The following is a 15781-nucleotide window of genomic DNA, read 5'->3' as shown; positions in this document are numbered from 1 at the left end:
CCGTACTCTAACATGCACCAACACACCTCTGCGTATGTGGACTGCTGCCAGCGCCACCGTGCGTCGACCGCGGATCAGATGCACCGCATGGTCATACCCCGTGGTGATTTAAACTCGCAAACCGCCCACCATAGCGTGAGAATTATCCTTAATTTATGAGCACGAGTGTACAGTAAATATCCTGTTTACTTATTTTCCGCTGCTATCTTCTGTCCTCTCAGTATATGATGGTTGGCTTCGTTGTCTAGGGGATTAATTTTAGAGTTTTTCTCCCGTCTTGTTGAATATAAAACACTTGATTAAGTTTTATTTGTCAAGGAGAGCAAAAAGATATTATTCGATGAATGTTGGTATAGGGTGTATTACATCTTTCACTTCACTTTCTGTCATTCACAACAGCTCATTTGATGTCGTTGGATTGTTAGTCGTATATGGCCAAAATATAAACAAATCTGTGGCCTGTCTATCAATTGCAAGGGTAGAAGGGTAACATATGCTGTAGATTCACTGCAGTCGATTATCAGCAAAGAGAAAAACGAAAAGGTTTTGGAAGCGTTTTAAAAGGCGGTGCCGTCGAAAAATGTTGAAAGCTTTGTGAACAGATGAAGTATGGAATGAAGAAGTTGGAAACAGAAGAGGTAAACAAAGAAAATTGTGGAAGAATTTCACCAGGAGAAAGGACGGTTTGGTGGGGCTTCTCGTAAGGTATGCTGGAATGGGTGACCTCGGAGTAGAAAGACAGAAAAAAAGTAGAGGCAGACGGAGGGTAGAGTACGCTTCCACCGTGTAATGCTGCGGCTTATTACTGGGACTGTGTGACGGGTAGCACAACTATTCGAAGCGATAAGAACTAGATTTGGTCAGTAAGCACCGTTCTAGTCAAAAGCTACTGTATCTTTGCCTGGATTGCAACCTCTATGTTACAATGACTATCATCAGTAATGTGGGCTGAAGATTTCCAGCATAAACAGACATCCCCTTCTGCCAACGCCCTAATAACAGGGTGCGAAGGAGCATACAGTGGTTCAAAGCCCTAGAGGTGTAGAACTGCTGCTAAAGTAGGAAAAATTAGCACTCATTGGCATAATGTGCATGCAGAATGTAATAATCTACTGGAATGTGGTCACATAATGTGCATCCAGAAGAAATGTTATGACTTGGAATTCAAGAAAGTGTCATGCTTAACTCTCCAGTGGTAAAAGACTACGGAACAAGTCCCATTCTGATTCATGGAGGGAATTGCAAAGTTGGATGGGACCATGAGAAATACGGAGGAGCGTTCAGTAACTAACGCAACACATTCTTTTTCTCAACCAACATCGCCTGAAGAAAATGAGGAATTTGTTGTAGGGCATCGTGGAATATTCCCGCTTCAGCCCCTGTTGTCACATGAAGTGCAGATAAGTTGCGGCGCTATACAAAGCCTTGAAAATGGCGTCTGTAAGGGGGTTGCGTTCCAGTGAGAGAGCTGTCACTGAGTTTTCCTTGGCGGAAAACCAGAGCATCGCAAACGGCAAGCACACAGTGAAACACCCATATATTTACTGTATATTGGTCGTTGGGCACGTTGTGGGTTCAGCTTATAATCAAAACGACACTTTTGTTCGCCGTTAGAGGACTGAACTGAAACTAATAATTTACTATGGAGACGATTTGCGTAATGCGCAGTATTCTTATAAATTGTTGGGTTAATGTATTAACTTTTGGAGTGGGGGCTGCCGCAGTCTTTGATTTTGAGTTGTAGTGCAAACGTATAATTTTTTATGGACTTACTATGTGTAACCCATAACAATGTAACTGCTGAGCGTAGCTCATGCAGCTGCAGCGTCTTCTAGAGTTGACGTCATGTAATAACATAATGCATATCAGTTTGGTGTAATTCGACCCATCAGAGACCAGTGAGTGATCTTAGAAACATAAGTTTAACCATTGTAGGATTTTCAAATCTATATTAAGTTAATAGAAAGGAAAAAAAAATTATTGTATGTCAGCGGCCTCTGGAGTTTTACCTGGTAACCACTGGTGTCTGTGCACACCAGTTCTCTAACGTCCGTTCTATGTGGTGTATTTCGCTGTTGTTAAGTCGGCCATACGCGGGGGCAGTTTCTGCTCATGACCTATCGCCTGTATTTGCTACACTTACAACACCGTACGTAACCACTAAGGTAACTTGAAAAATTGAACCATGACAATATTGTATGCATTACAAGTATATTAATGCCCTATAATTATATTATGAATAGGTGGTTGATTTGTATAAAATTGTCATACCAAATGTAATCTTCTTCCTAGGATAGTTTGAAGACGGACACAGGTGTCCGAAGCTACTCATCATCAAGAATTAAAGTAGATACTTCTCAATGCAACTTATGACAGAGCTACAACCATTTATTTCAATTACGAGACAAGGCGTGGGCCATTTTTCACCTGCAGCGCGCCGCAAGTTCGCAAAAACACGGAAGATCGTTGGACGAGGCGTCTGCCATCATCCAAGCAAGGCCGCGCAAAACTGTTCCACGTCCCGCGTGCCGACCGGCCACCCACAGCTGCACTCACGAAACTGGAGAAACGACATCAGGATGTTAGTCGCCGCAAAGATGCAAACGAATTTCTATGACAACAGAAGAACAAAAATCTGCGCACGCGAGAGAAGCTCACAAAACTTTTCACTCGTCAGCCACACAGCCCGGACCTCGTACCTTCCGACTTCCGTCTGACCCAATGAAGGATGAACTCCGCGGAAATCAGTGTGCGGATGATGGAAAGGGTATTACGCAGCAAGACACTGGCTCTGATGTCGGCCAGTGAAGTTATACCATACGATCATAAAGACCTTCCTAGTAAGGTGGCGTATGACGTCGCATTTAACGAAGATTATGTTGAAAAATAGGGTTTTGCATACAAGAGAGAGGGCAATAATATGGTATACTGTCATCCTGAATAAAACCAATCTGCTTCGATAAAAAATTGTTGCATTACTTGCTGAACGCATCTGGTAGATCCAAACACCAGCGAAAGGGAAACATTCTACTAGTCGAATCGAGGAATGTTGCATCTAAGAATGTAGAAAAGCTCAAAAGGGAAATGTGAAGCCTCAGTCTAGATATTGCAGGAGCCAGTTAAGTGAAACGGAAAGGAGATACAGATATGCTGCCAGATAAATATGGGACAGTATCAAATACAGGAGAAGAACATACAACAAAAAGGGGATTTGTTATGGAAAGGTACGGCTGAAAAGGAGTTATTCTCATCAGAGTCGACATCAAACTTGCAGCAACTACAGTGGTTCAGGTATTTATGCTGACAAGCAGGATATAAACTGACATGGAGGAATGAAACACCATATTTGTTGAAGGAATGGAAAACGAAGTTGTAATAGACTATGGCGTCGTCAGTCGGAATGTGAGAGGAGAAAGATTCGAATTTAGTAATAATTTTAAGACACTTACTGCAAACATTCCTTCATTGTTACGGAGGTTGTACAGCTGTCGCCGCATCGCGCATTTCTGTCAGCAAATATTTCGATCTAGCCTTTCTCCCTCATCCTTTTCCCTGCTTCTTATCTCCATCGTTGCCTGGATGTCACTTAGGCACGCTTTCCGCATCTCTCCTTTTCGTTGTCATTAAATTATTCTCTTGGGTCATCTACCATCATCCAATTTTTTGACATGCATTTCTTGTATTTTATCTGTAATACTATTTCTTATTTCCTCATTTCTTACGTGGTCAAGTCGGGAAATTCTACAGGCTCTTCTCCTGTGGTCTATTTCGAAAGCTCTAAGCCTATTTTTATTTCTTTCTGTGAGACCCAAGCACTGGCTTCCATAAGCTGCTATTGGTTCCACGATGGATTTGTAGAAATGAATTTTAATCTTTAAACTAATTTTTGTGGGCGGAAGTACAAGGATTAATTTTTGGATAACGGCCTTTCCCTGCCTGATCCGTTCTTGGATATCTCTGTCATATCTTTCATCGCCTGATAGGATACTGTCCGGGTGCTTAAACTCTTTACACAAATAAGATGTGCATCAATTTCTAGGTTACTTCCCATAGATATTCCGCCTTCTCAAAATTAATTTTCAACCCCACTTTTAATAATACTTTTCCAACAACGTCCTGACCATGTAAGATATATCCTCTTCATCGTTTGCTTCAACGACCTGATTATTAGTATAGAAGAGTATCTACGTTCACTTCTTCCCTACTTCAGTCACCATGCTCACGCACTTTCTTCTCTTATATTTAATACTGTCCTATATTTATCCGACCGCGTATCCTTATCTTCTTTCCGTTTCACTTAAGTGGCTCCTGCAATATTTAGACTGAAGCTTCGCAATTTCCTTTTGAGCTTTTCTGCCTTTAGAGATTACTTTCTCTAATTTCATGACAAATCCTGGTGACGTGTAGACGTTTATCATGCTTCTTACATAAAGTTTTGGCAGTTTCCCTGACCACGGCACACCGAACAATAGCTTCAGCGGCACTGTGTCACATGTTTCGTCAAACCTATGAAAACCAAATGACTGCTTAGATTCCTTTCCAATCACTTCTACATGATCCGTTTTAAGTTAAAGATGCTATCCACATGACCTGTCTTTTCTAAAGATAATTTGTTCTTCCACTTCATTTACAAACATCTCCATTCTTGATTTTAAAATCCTCCCATACATTCTGCTAATTGTATTTCTGACACTAATGCCACAGTCATTGCTACACACTTCCTTGCTTCCTTTTTTATACAGGGTGTATCGGGAGGAAAGGTCAATATTTGAAACAGTGATAGTATAAGTAATTCTGAACAAAAACTGTTATATGAACATAGGTCCGCAAATGCTTCGTTCGGGTGGTACGAGTATTGAAAGGGACTTTAATTCAGCAAAATTTATGTGCTTAACGTGAACGTATAAGCAACGCAACTGGACCGTAAAGTGACTTTTTTGAAAACAAGGCACGGGTACATTCCATGTTTACGCTATGCAACCTACCACGTATTATGGTCATGTGACGTATGTAGAACAATCATCCGTTGTTTGCGCAGTTGTGCCGTGTAAGCAGCATTGTGTAGTGTACCGGCAGCGAGTCGGTTAGCTGTGTAGTGTACGGTGTTAACTGTGTTCGTACAAGCGCTGCTAACAATGCCACACCCATACAGTAAAATGGAATGCTCAGATATGGTGTATGTTTATCGCTTCTGTGACGGTAGTGCTATCGCTGCAAGTGTTTATCACTTTGCGTGCAACAGGCTCTCTCTCAAATAGACAATTTTTGTCCGAGCGTGCACGGCAACAAACTTTCCAAGAACAGGAAGAAATTGTCGCAAGTTTTGAGCGAAGTCTCAGTACGAGCATACGAAGAATTAGCCTGCGTATGTATGTCCCACAGACGCTTGTATGGGAAACATTACAAGCGGAAAACCTGTATCCATTTCACACGCTGCGTGTTCAAAGTCTCCACGTTGGCGACAATGCAGAACGACTTCAATACTGGCACTGGGTATATGAGAATAATCATTTGGTTCCATACATACTGTTAACTGACGAAGCCCTGCTTTCACGAGAATAATCATCGATGGTCAAGGAAAATACACACGCTTCAGTGGATAGCAATTTTCAAGTTCGTTTTGCCATAAATGTTTGGTGTGACATGATCGGTAACCTTTTGATAGGTAAAATTATTATCAATCAGCGATTGACGGGAGAGAGGTACCTGTATTTTCTGGAAAATTCATTTGTGAAACTATTGGAAGACGATCCTTTAGCCAAGCGAACTGGAATTTACTTTAAACACTACGGTGCCCCTCCACATGTTACCTTACCTGTGAGCGACCATCTCAAGCGCACCTACTGTAGTCGCTTGATTGGCCGTGGCGATGCTATTAACTGGCCTCCAAGATCACCTGACCTTACACGTTTAGATTTCTGTTTATGGGTTTGGATGAAATCCAAGGTGCAAAAGTGAAGGTTAATAAACGAAATGAACTGCTTCGTCGCATTGTGGACGCTGCTGAATTGATTAGCAACCAAACACAGGAAATTGAAAAAGCAACACTCCATGTTATCGCAAGAGCGAATAAGTGCATTGCCGTTCATGATGGATATGCGAACCTGTTGTGTGAACTGTACAATATCTGTACGATAAGTGTTAAAGCCTTTTGTAAAAGATGTGGGACGTCTTTTTCAATTGAATACATGTAACATGCATGTTGTAATGCATTATGTACTAAGTGCAATGTAAATAAACATTATGTACAAATGTGTAACATAACTGTACTGCTCTGTAACATTGGTTCCAAGAAAATCACGTTACGGTCCAGTTCTATTGCGTATACGTTCACATTGTGCACATCAATTTTCCAGAATTAAAGTTCCTTTCAATACCCATACCTCCCTATCGAAGCATTTGCAGACTAATGTTCATGTAACATTTTTTGTTCGGAAAGACTTATACTATGTCTGTGTAGTGTAACCGTCGTCTCACTTCTTTAACAGTTATTTCCTCTATCTGTTCACCCTCCTGGTTCCCTCCAATCTTTCACCTTATTTCCTTTTATTCTATCCTTTGTTGTGTTACACGGCCTCTGAAATGCTTCTCCCACTACACCAGACTGATAATTGGCGGTTTGCTTCTTATACTTCTTTCCTCATCCCTGCAATCTTTTCTATGTTGAGCCTACTATTGTTGCCCCCCCCCCCCCCCAAAAAAAATTCATTGTTCCTTTTGCAGGCCGGCCAGTGTGACCGAGCGGTTCTAGGCGTTACAGTCTGGAACCGCGCGACCGCTACGGTCGCACGTTCGTATCCTTCTTCGGGCATGGATGTATGAGGTGTCCTTAGGTTAGTTAGGTATAAGTAGTTCTAAGTTCTAGGGGACTGATGACCTCAGAAGCTAAGTCCCATAGTGCTCAGAGCCATCTGACCCATTTGAACCTTTTGCAGATGTGTATTTATACTTCTCTGTTCCATCTCACATATAAGGCTATATCATGTTTGTTACATGTTCTCAACCAGTTATTATATAAAAAAACATCTTTTTTGGTTCGCTTTTTCTTTATTGTCTTGAGTCCACCATTTTGGGCGCCGCTTTCTTTATTCCTCTTGCTGCCCAGTGCTTTAAATGATGCTTAATGCACTCCTTTTTTTTCCATTCCTTGGCAGATATGCTGCGCCGTTTCTTCGTAAAAGTTCCTCAGTCTGTTTGACAAACGTAATTTATAATGAAATTTTACAGAGTTTTGCTTGAAGGTGTCTAAGTTGTATTTCATAATATCCACTGTCCTCGTTGGAATATTTGCCTCTTTAACATGTCTTTGGCATTTGGATGTTACTATCATCTTTGTACCTAACAGGAAGTGGTTTGAGCGACATTCTGCACCTCTGTAGGCTCTAACATCGTTTGTTCTTATTCTGGAATTTTTGTTTTGAGTAATATGGTCTGTTATTGAATTTCCCACGTATACTTGTGGATCTATTTGTGAAGAAAGAAACCGTTTAAAATTTTCAAGGACACATATCAACGAACCTTTCTCCATTATCAATTACTATGTCATCTTCGCTATCATTGGACATCTCTACTTTTCCATTAAAATTTTTGGGCAGTTATGCTCTCCAGCACACTTCTTAATTTCTTATAAATGTCATCTTTGACTTTGTTGTCAGTGTTATTTATCGGTGCATAAGCTGTGACAATGATTAGTTTGTGACCATAGTTTGAGATACCTCTTCTGTGCTTGTCGTGAACAGCTATTCAAATTCATCTTTTGACCAGTTCCTCCTTTTTAACGCCTCTGTAAAAATTAATGCAGTTTGCTATATTTTCATTACCCTTTCCCTTGATGTTTGTTTCCTTGACGTCTGCTTTCAGCCTCCATAGTTCCCGGTAGACTTCCCATTTCTTCGTACCTAAAAGGCGCACATTCCATGTTGTTATAAACAAAGTCTTTTTCCGTAGCCATTTTCGTCTCCGTGATGATCCAATCCCGCTACCGCTATCTTTTCGAGGCTTTTGTCTGAGATCTCGAACAGAAAACTAATTTTTACAAATGCTCGAGAGCTGGCCCAACGCTTCAACACTCAGTCAACTGGGCAGTTTTCCGGTTACCATTATCCCGGCAGACCGCCTTCCCAAGGCACTGAGCTCAGCTCCCCCCCTGCCCCCCTTCCCACCCCCCTTCCCTCCCCCCTTCCCTCCCCCCGCCAAGCAACAACTTGAGAAAAATGGTTTCACTATTCAGATGTCCTACTAAGAATAAGAAGAACGTCCCAGAAAGCTACTGCAGGCAGTCGAGGAGGAAGGACTAGAAAAAATGGCTCTGAGCGCTATTGGACTTAACAGGTGTGGTCATCAGTCTCCTAGAACTTAGAACTACTTAAACCTAACTAAGCTAAGGACATCACACACATCCATGCCCGAGGCGGGATACGAACCTGCGACCGTAGAGGTCGCGCGGTTCCAGACTGAAGCGCCTAGAACCGCACGGCCACTCCGGCCGGCGGAAGGACTAGAATTGGGAGAAGACCTTGAAGCAAGTGAATGGCATGATGATTCGAGCACAAGTAGCCATGGCAGTGATACCGAACAGGAAGCTGCAGATGAAATTGGTCACGAAAGAAGTAACCAGTGTCACAATTTTTTATTTTTTTTAGGTAAAGATAACGTAACGAAATGGTTGAATGAACCTTCAAATACGGCTGTGACAACTCGAGCTCATAATCTGGTTTCCCATTTGCCTGGGGTCAAAGAAAATGCAAAAAATGTGAAAACTAGTTTGGAATCATTATTATTATTTATCATCTAACCATACAACCTATGCTGAAAAATATAGACGAAAAGAAATAAGTTTATTGAACAAGAGGCTCCGAAATGTGATTCAGCTCACCAATACGCTGCGAAAAAAAAGGTAAAAAAATTGACAGTGAGGAAACATGAGCTCTGTCAGGTTTTTTTTATCTTACAGACTTTATAAATCAAGTAGGCTGAACTTTGAAGATCCATGGAACTGTCACAGAAATTTTCAGGATGGCCATGTCCTCCTTCCGTTTTGGACCCTGCTTCAGTGTCTGCGTTTAGCCGATAAGGAAACTGTAACGCGACAAACTGGCGCTTATAAAGGACAACTTTGAAAATTTTCTGTCTAACAGTCAAAATCATTACTCTATGTCAGAATATGTGTCATTACATGAACAACTCGTTAAATTCCGCGGTTGGTGTACATTTAGGCAGTATGTGCCTAATAAGGCAGGCAAATATGGAATTAAAATATTTGCTCTGGTAGATTCTCCGCCATTTTACACAGCAAATTTGGAAATATATGCTGGGAAACAACCCGAAAGCCCCTTGAAAGTGAGAAACTTTCCCAACTCTACTAGTGATGCAGTCAAAAGAACGGTTCCTGTAATTTCTGCTACAGGACGAAATATGTATAACTGTGGATAACTGATTCTCCAGTATTTTGTTCTCCACTCACCTTCTGGATCAACGCAAGGTGACAAGTGTTGCAACGTAGTTAAAAACAAGCCAGAAATTACGAAAGAACTTGTGGAAACAGAGAGGAAACAAATATCTGCTTCTCCATTTGAATCCTAAGGTAACATCACACTAGTGTGCTACGTCACAACTAAGGGCACAGTTGTCCTGGTCTGAAGGAGAAATCGATGTGTTTGTTTCATTCACCATGTTTCAAGGCGCGGCCATTAACAGTCTTTTCTGTAGTGAATATTGCTGCAATTAATGCGCAGGCAGTACTGTTTTTAAAACACTGGGTCTAAAGTGAAGAGAAGAGATTTTCTGAAGAATATTGGACTTCAGACAAAAATTTACATCAACGGAAAGCAGAGTCATCAAGTAGATTGCAAAGGGATCTTCAACGGTGGTTGCAGAAGAAATGTAACTAATTCCCAATGAAACAATTCCTAAGAAAATATAAACACACAGCATGTGCACAGCCTGTCTTAGATCCAAAGACAGAAAAACTTTACAACCCTATCGTACAGGGAGTGAAATTTTGTGCTCGGAATACATTATTCCAACATGCGAAAGCCGTTTTTGCAAAGAAGAAGACATGGAATGAACGTTGTGTGCCTCTGATACCAGGTTCAACAATGGTTCAAATGGCTCTGAGCACTATGCGACTTAACTTCTGAGGTCATCAGTCGCCTAGAACTTAGAACTAATTAAACCTAACTAACCTAAGGACATCACACACGTCCATGCCCGAGGCAGGATTCGAACCTGGGACTGTAGCGGTCGCTCAGCTCCAGACTGTAGCGCCTACAACTGCACGGCCACTCCCGTCTGCCCTGATATCAGGTGTAAATCAACTGTTACACATTATTCCTAAAATTAGGACAATCTAAAGAAACTTATTCTTCATTTTCTTCATGGAAATTTGAGCATTACAATTGAAAATAGCGAAACTTTTAAAAATTTAATACCATAATGTTACTGCAGAAAAATAAAAGCTATTTTTTATTTTGTGTGTATTTTTAAGGCCTATGTAACCTGTTTTCATTAGTTTTAGGCACAATGAATGTTTTATTATTTCTAAATAGTCAGTTTAATAACGTTAAACTATCTAAGCACAGTCACGAATGGTTAATAGAACATGGGAAAGAAAGACACCAAAATTGCTAATGGAATATTTAGTAGTTTGATGGAAGAGGAGCACATATGAAATATTGTACACATGTTCTAGAACGGATGATATTGCAAGTACCAGTACAATTCGCCACCGATTTAATGACGGAAAATGACCGTGAGAACTTTACCCGTTGAATTTGTAATGACGAAGTTTTGCACATTATTAAAGAAATTTTTGGTATCACTTCGATTGTGCTAACTTTTTTTGTGGCTTTAATGTTACACAAAATGTCAATATTCTGTTTTGCGATGCGATGGAGATGTACAGGTATGTGTAATTGACTACCATTCATTGCCCTGATCTGATTTCTATTGACTGAATTTCCCGTTCCGTTTAGTTTTCTGTTTTCCTTTGTGACATTTTTTAATGTCATATAATCCGTCTTCAGTGCCCTCTCTTACTGCTTCCGCACTGTTTTCGGGAAATATGTCCTTGATAGATGGATCAGTTATTTTGTACTTCATTAATCTGATAATCTACGTCAGTAAGAGAGTACATTTTTCTATCAGTTGCCTCCTGCGGTGTGGTCCGTGCACTTACAAAGGGACAGCACACTGCAGTAGCGGCCGCATTTGACTGGCTGCATGAGTTGGCTGCTCCAGCACTGACGTAGTAGGGTAGGGGGTGGGGGAGTTCCATATGGCACACCTGCGCGTTTGGCCAACGCAAATGACAGGGTTGGAAGCAGGCAGAAAACATGTAAGAAGTAATCTGGCACCGTAATTCCCTCCTCAATAGGCAAACACCATCGAGGCTGGAAACACGAGTGTGTCAGGCGATCTCCGTGCAAAATCTGAGACAAACGTATAATGGTGCTGGAGGCCCTCCTACGAGACTTCAGGTGCATCAGCAGATAATTGCAATTTCATTTTTGCTGTATGTAGTTGGAGCCAGCCTGAACAAATACTACTCATCATGTCTTTTATGACAGAAAGCGTTGGTTCAATTCCCTTTACAAACAAAATGATTTTTAGGACGACATTTTAGTTCTGCACAGGCTGGAGCAGTGCCAAATCAGTACAGTGCAATATTCGTTTTATCGAGGTGTATTAACAGGGATAGCAAAAAACGAAGAATATCCGGTACTCCATCAGCGACACAACAGCCCTGACTCACACTGACCGCTACGACCTTACGCCAGCGCTACGCTCCTGGTACTGAGGCAACGATATAGCGCTGTAAACAGCATGCAGCTGACGTTATCGTAGCAGTATGAAGACAAAGTTGTCGAAGCGTTCAGGTCGTGTGACATGCTTGGGTAGCTCTGTGGGTAGAGCTCTTGCTCATGAAAGGCAAGGCACATAGATTTAGAGTCCCGGTTCGGCACACAGTTTTTATGTAAAAGCGAGTTTCAGTTTAGGACTCCGGTTCTGTAAGAGCACACCACAATTCGGATTTCACATTAAGCAGTGGCCATTGATAGAAGCTGTTAACATTCGCAGAACATCGATAGTTCAGTGCTTCCCCACATGTTTCAGTTTTACACCGAGACATAATAACTGTCCAAACCCTAACCAATAACGTATCATGAAGCATCTGCCTGTATCGTGAAGCGGAAGCATAACTTGAGCACATGACTCAGCTAACTCTCAGACATATACAGTATGTTGGAACGGCGTCTTCGAAGTCCATCCACATATCATCGACCTGTTAAACTTACCTGGAATTCAGCTGATAGTACTTTTTGCTCTATCACATGAATGATAAATTATTCTAAGGCTACAATACTCTGAGAGGTCGGTACACTTGTAAATGAATCGTAAACAAATCTGATGAAACTTACCTGTAAATATACTGTTCACGCCCAGTGTCTTCCAGTTTTGTGGCTGTATATTCGTTACTTCAGTGGCACGGAGTTGCAAGTGCATTTGTCAGAATTCACGCGACGGTATCTCCTTCTGATCAGCACGACACCACTGCTCTGAAAGAAAAAGTTACACTCGCATGAATTTACAGTGCCCAGCTGCCGCAGCTCTCTACTGTAATATGGCACATATTCTGCGCTCACTGCCACTTGGGACTTAAAACCACAACGGCAGGACAGTTTAGGAATTTTTAGGAGTCAATAACCCGATACTGTCCAAGACAAAAAAATATTCTGAGCCCATTGGTGTAACCGAGTGGTTACCATTGACGATATAATCACAGCACTGGGGCATAAAACAGTGGGAGTTTCACAGCTTCCTATTTACCAAAATGAGGCGGAAGTGATGGCGTATCGGATGATAGAAACTATGTTCATTATCTACCACCGTATAATTCTGTGTAGGTTATAACAAAGTTGCAGTACTGACATGGGGAAACAGTATGTACTACGTTGGTCCATAAGCTTGTAGCGATTTTCCCTGAGTTTAATGAACGCAACAGAGGCACAAAACAGATACTTAAGTCATCAGTGGTCTACCCACCTTCATTGTTTAAACTGTCTGCCAGCGCTGGGGTAATTTTTCGCCTGCTCGACTACTGATATCACGTGGTCTTCATGCGAAGAACTCGTCCAGTCATGTTCGGAAAGCATTTTCATCCGGAAAAGAAGTTCCTTAAGGGTTGTTGATACAGAGCAGTAAAGATAAAAATGTGAGGGCGTAAGGCGTCAGTTGAATAAGGTGCGTGCCCTGTGACTTTCCAGCCGGCCAGTGTGGCCGAGTTGCTCTACGTGCTTCAGTCTGGAACCGAGCGACCGCTACGGTCGCAGGTTCGAATCCTGCCTCGGGCATGGATGTGTGTCGTGTCCTTAGGTTAGTTAGGTTTACGTAGTTCTAAGTTCTAGGGGACTGATGACCTCTGATGTTAAGTCCCATGGTGCCCAGAGCCATTTGAACCATTTTTGAACCAATGACTTCCCGACCCAACTCCTAATACAGTGTTTCCTGGGAGTGTAGCAGAATGCAGGCTGGTGGTGTAGTGGAGTAGCAGTCTTCCTGGCCGCTGTTTCAGAACTGCGTCTGTGAGACGCCTCAGCTGTTGCCAGTGAATGTTAGCAGTGGTGGTTACACCTCGGGAAAGCTAGTGCACCGCACCGTCGCTGATCCACCTCATGCATAGCACTGTCTTTGTGGCTGCTTGCAGAAAGACACCACTTCTTCTCATCAGTAACGATACAGGGTAAGAATGGTCGGTGTTGATTACGAGCCAACTGATGACCTGCAAGCAGAAATGCACGTATCGCCACCCGCTGTCTGTTGTAAATTTGGCGGTCCCCTCCCACGCGATTTTTGAATCTTTCCCATTACATGCAGATGTCAGACGATGGTGGAAAGATCACAGCTCTCTTAAAACTGCCGAACTAATAGGCCGTGGTCGATGTGTTCAACCATCTCCTAACTTTTCCTCTCCGACTGCGAGAGACATCTTCAGGGATAAACTGGCTGATTACAACCAGAACTCGAGGGAGCGCCGAATACAAGGGAATTGTAGAGGGCTCACAGCCAATCACGTAACGTCGGCTACGAGATTCTCTGGTAGTGCCAACATTTCAAATTGAAAGTATTCAATCGTCATTATTACGTTGCAATGCTGATACACAAATGTTATTTCATTTAACGCCTTCTTATTTTCTGTTGAAATTATTACGGTGTTTGCAAATATCAATAGAACCTTCAACATCGCAGCACGTCAGCAATCGTTGGTTAATATATTAAAAAACTAAAAACCCGCCTCGATTGCGAAAAAGCACCTAGTGTTAAGTGTTTTGCAGTTAATGACGGGTCATGGCCCATCGAACATAGGCCGGTGTGAGGGAGAGAATACACCATTAAGTTAAGTAGTAGTTTTGCCTTTGTACATATGTACTGTTTGGGTTTTCCTTTCCTTTTTCGTTTATAAATGTATAGCTATGGTGTTCGTTTAATCGTTGACAAAGGTCTACTTAGGCACTTGTGGGTTTTATTGTTGTTCTGAAGAAGGTGTAGTTATCTACGCCGAAACCTGGGTTAACACTTAACACAAGGTGTTTTTTCGCAGTCGAGGCTGGCTTTTAGTTTTTTAAAATATCAATAGCTTCTCTATACATACGAGCATGACAATGTGATGTTTTCGACATTACACTCATCTCAGTCAATTTTATTTGATGACCATCCTCTTGGTAAAGATGTACCGCTACGGTCGATTTATCGGTACGTCCTTGGCGGCAGTTGCTCTTGTGTTGAACCAGACCGGTGTTAACACTTCTTTTTGTGGTATCTATATTAACCTGTCCACAACTACAAGGAATTTTATAAACACTCGGTGTAGGCAAAGGATCTCCTGTACCTTTTGCCGATCTTAGACAGTAGTAGTCTTCACACCATACTTGGTCAACATTTTCGCAACGAAATATGTAGACGTACTGACTAACAGAAGGAAAACTTATGCTTTGGGCGGCCATTGTTCCACGTCGATCTTGATTCTCTCCCTAGGGCAAAGTGCTCGATCCGTCCCCTTGTTAGAATAATCATCCGTCTTGAATGTCGATTATAGATGTTCAAACTCATCTTTCAAATAGGTCGGTTCACGAATTTTGTGCGCCCTGTCTATCAAGGTTTTACACACACCTCTTTTTGTCTGTGTTTATATTTAGAATCTTTGTTCAGGTAAAGGTCAGTATTTGTGGCCTTCCTGTATACCGTACATCCCAACGTCCCGACCCCTTTTTTTGCAAACTGACACATTCAAGAAATTCAATTGGCCGTTATTCGTAAGGGGAAAGTTCTATACATCGACGATGGCCTATTAGTCTGGAAGTTTCAAGTGACATAAGTACCAGTCGGCATTGTGGCCACACACGGCGCGTATGTCGCTGGCTGCCTTAGTTACTGTTACCCTTCTATTGAACTCACAGAACAATATGTTGGAAATGTTCCAGTTTCTCCACTTGTCACTCTATTCTGCACATGCTATACCCAGATGACAAAATATAAACTCAATTAGTAACTGCGAACTACAAATAAAAATTGACAATTGATAAATAAACCCATAGAAACCGAAATACCAACACACAAAGTAAAAAACCAACCTATTTATACACCAACCAGGCACACGAGTTAGCCGGTGCCCTACGTTACTCGGTAAGCTTCCGGTCTCCGTCGTCGCACAACTCCGCGGAGAGATGCTTCCGACATAGCAGTCTGGCGTGTGACGCCGACCAAACATTTTCTTGCTCCTCGT

The sequence above is a fragment of the Schistocerca gregaria genome, chromosome 5, assembly GCF_023897955.1.
Source record: "Schistocerca gregaria isolate iqSchGreg1 chromosome 5, iqSchGreg1.2, whole genome shotgun sequence".
In the NCBI taxonomy this organism is placed as follows: domain Eukaryota; kingdom Metazoa; phylum Arthropoda; class Insecta; order Orthoptera; family Acrididae; genus Schistocerca; species Schistocerca gregaria.
Note: the sequence above shows the minus strand (reverse complement) of the source record.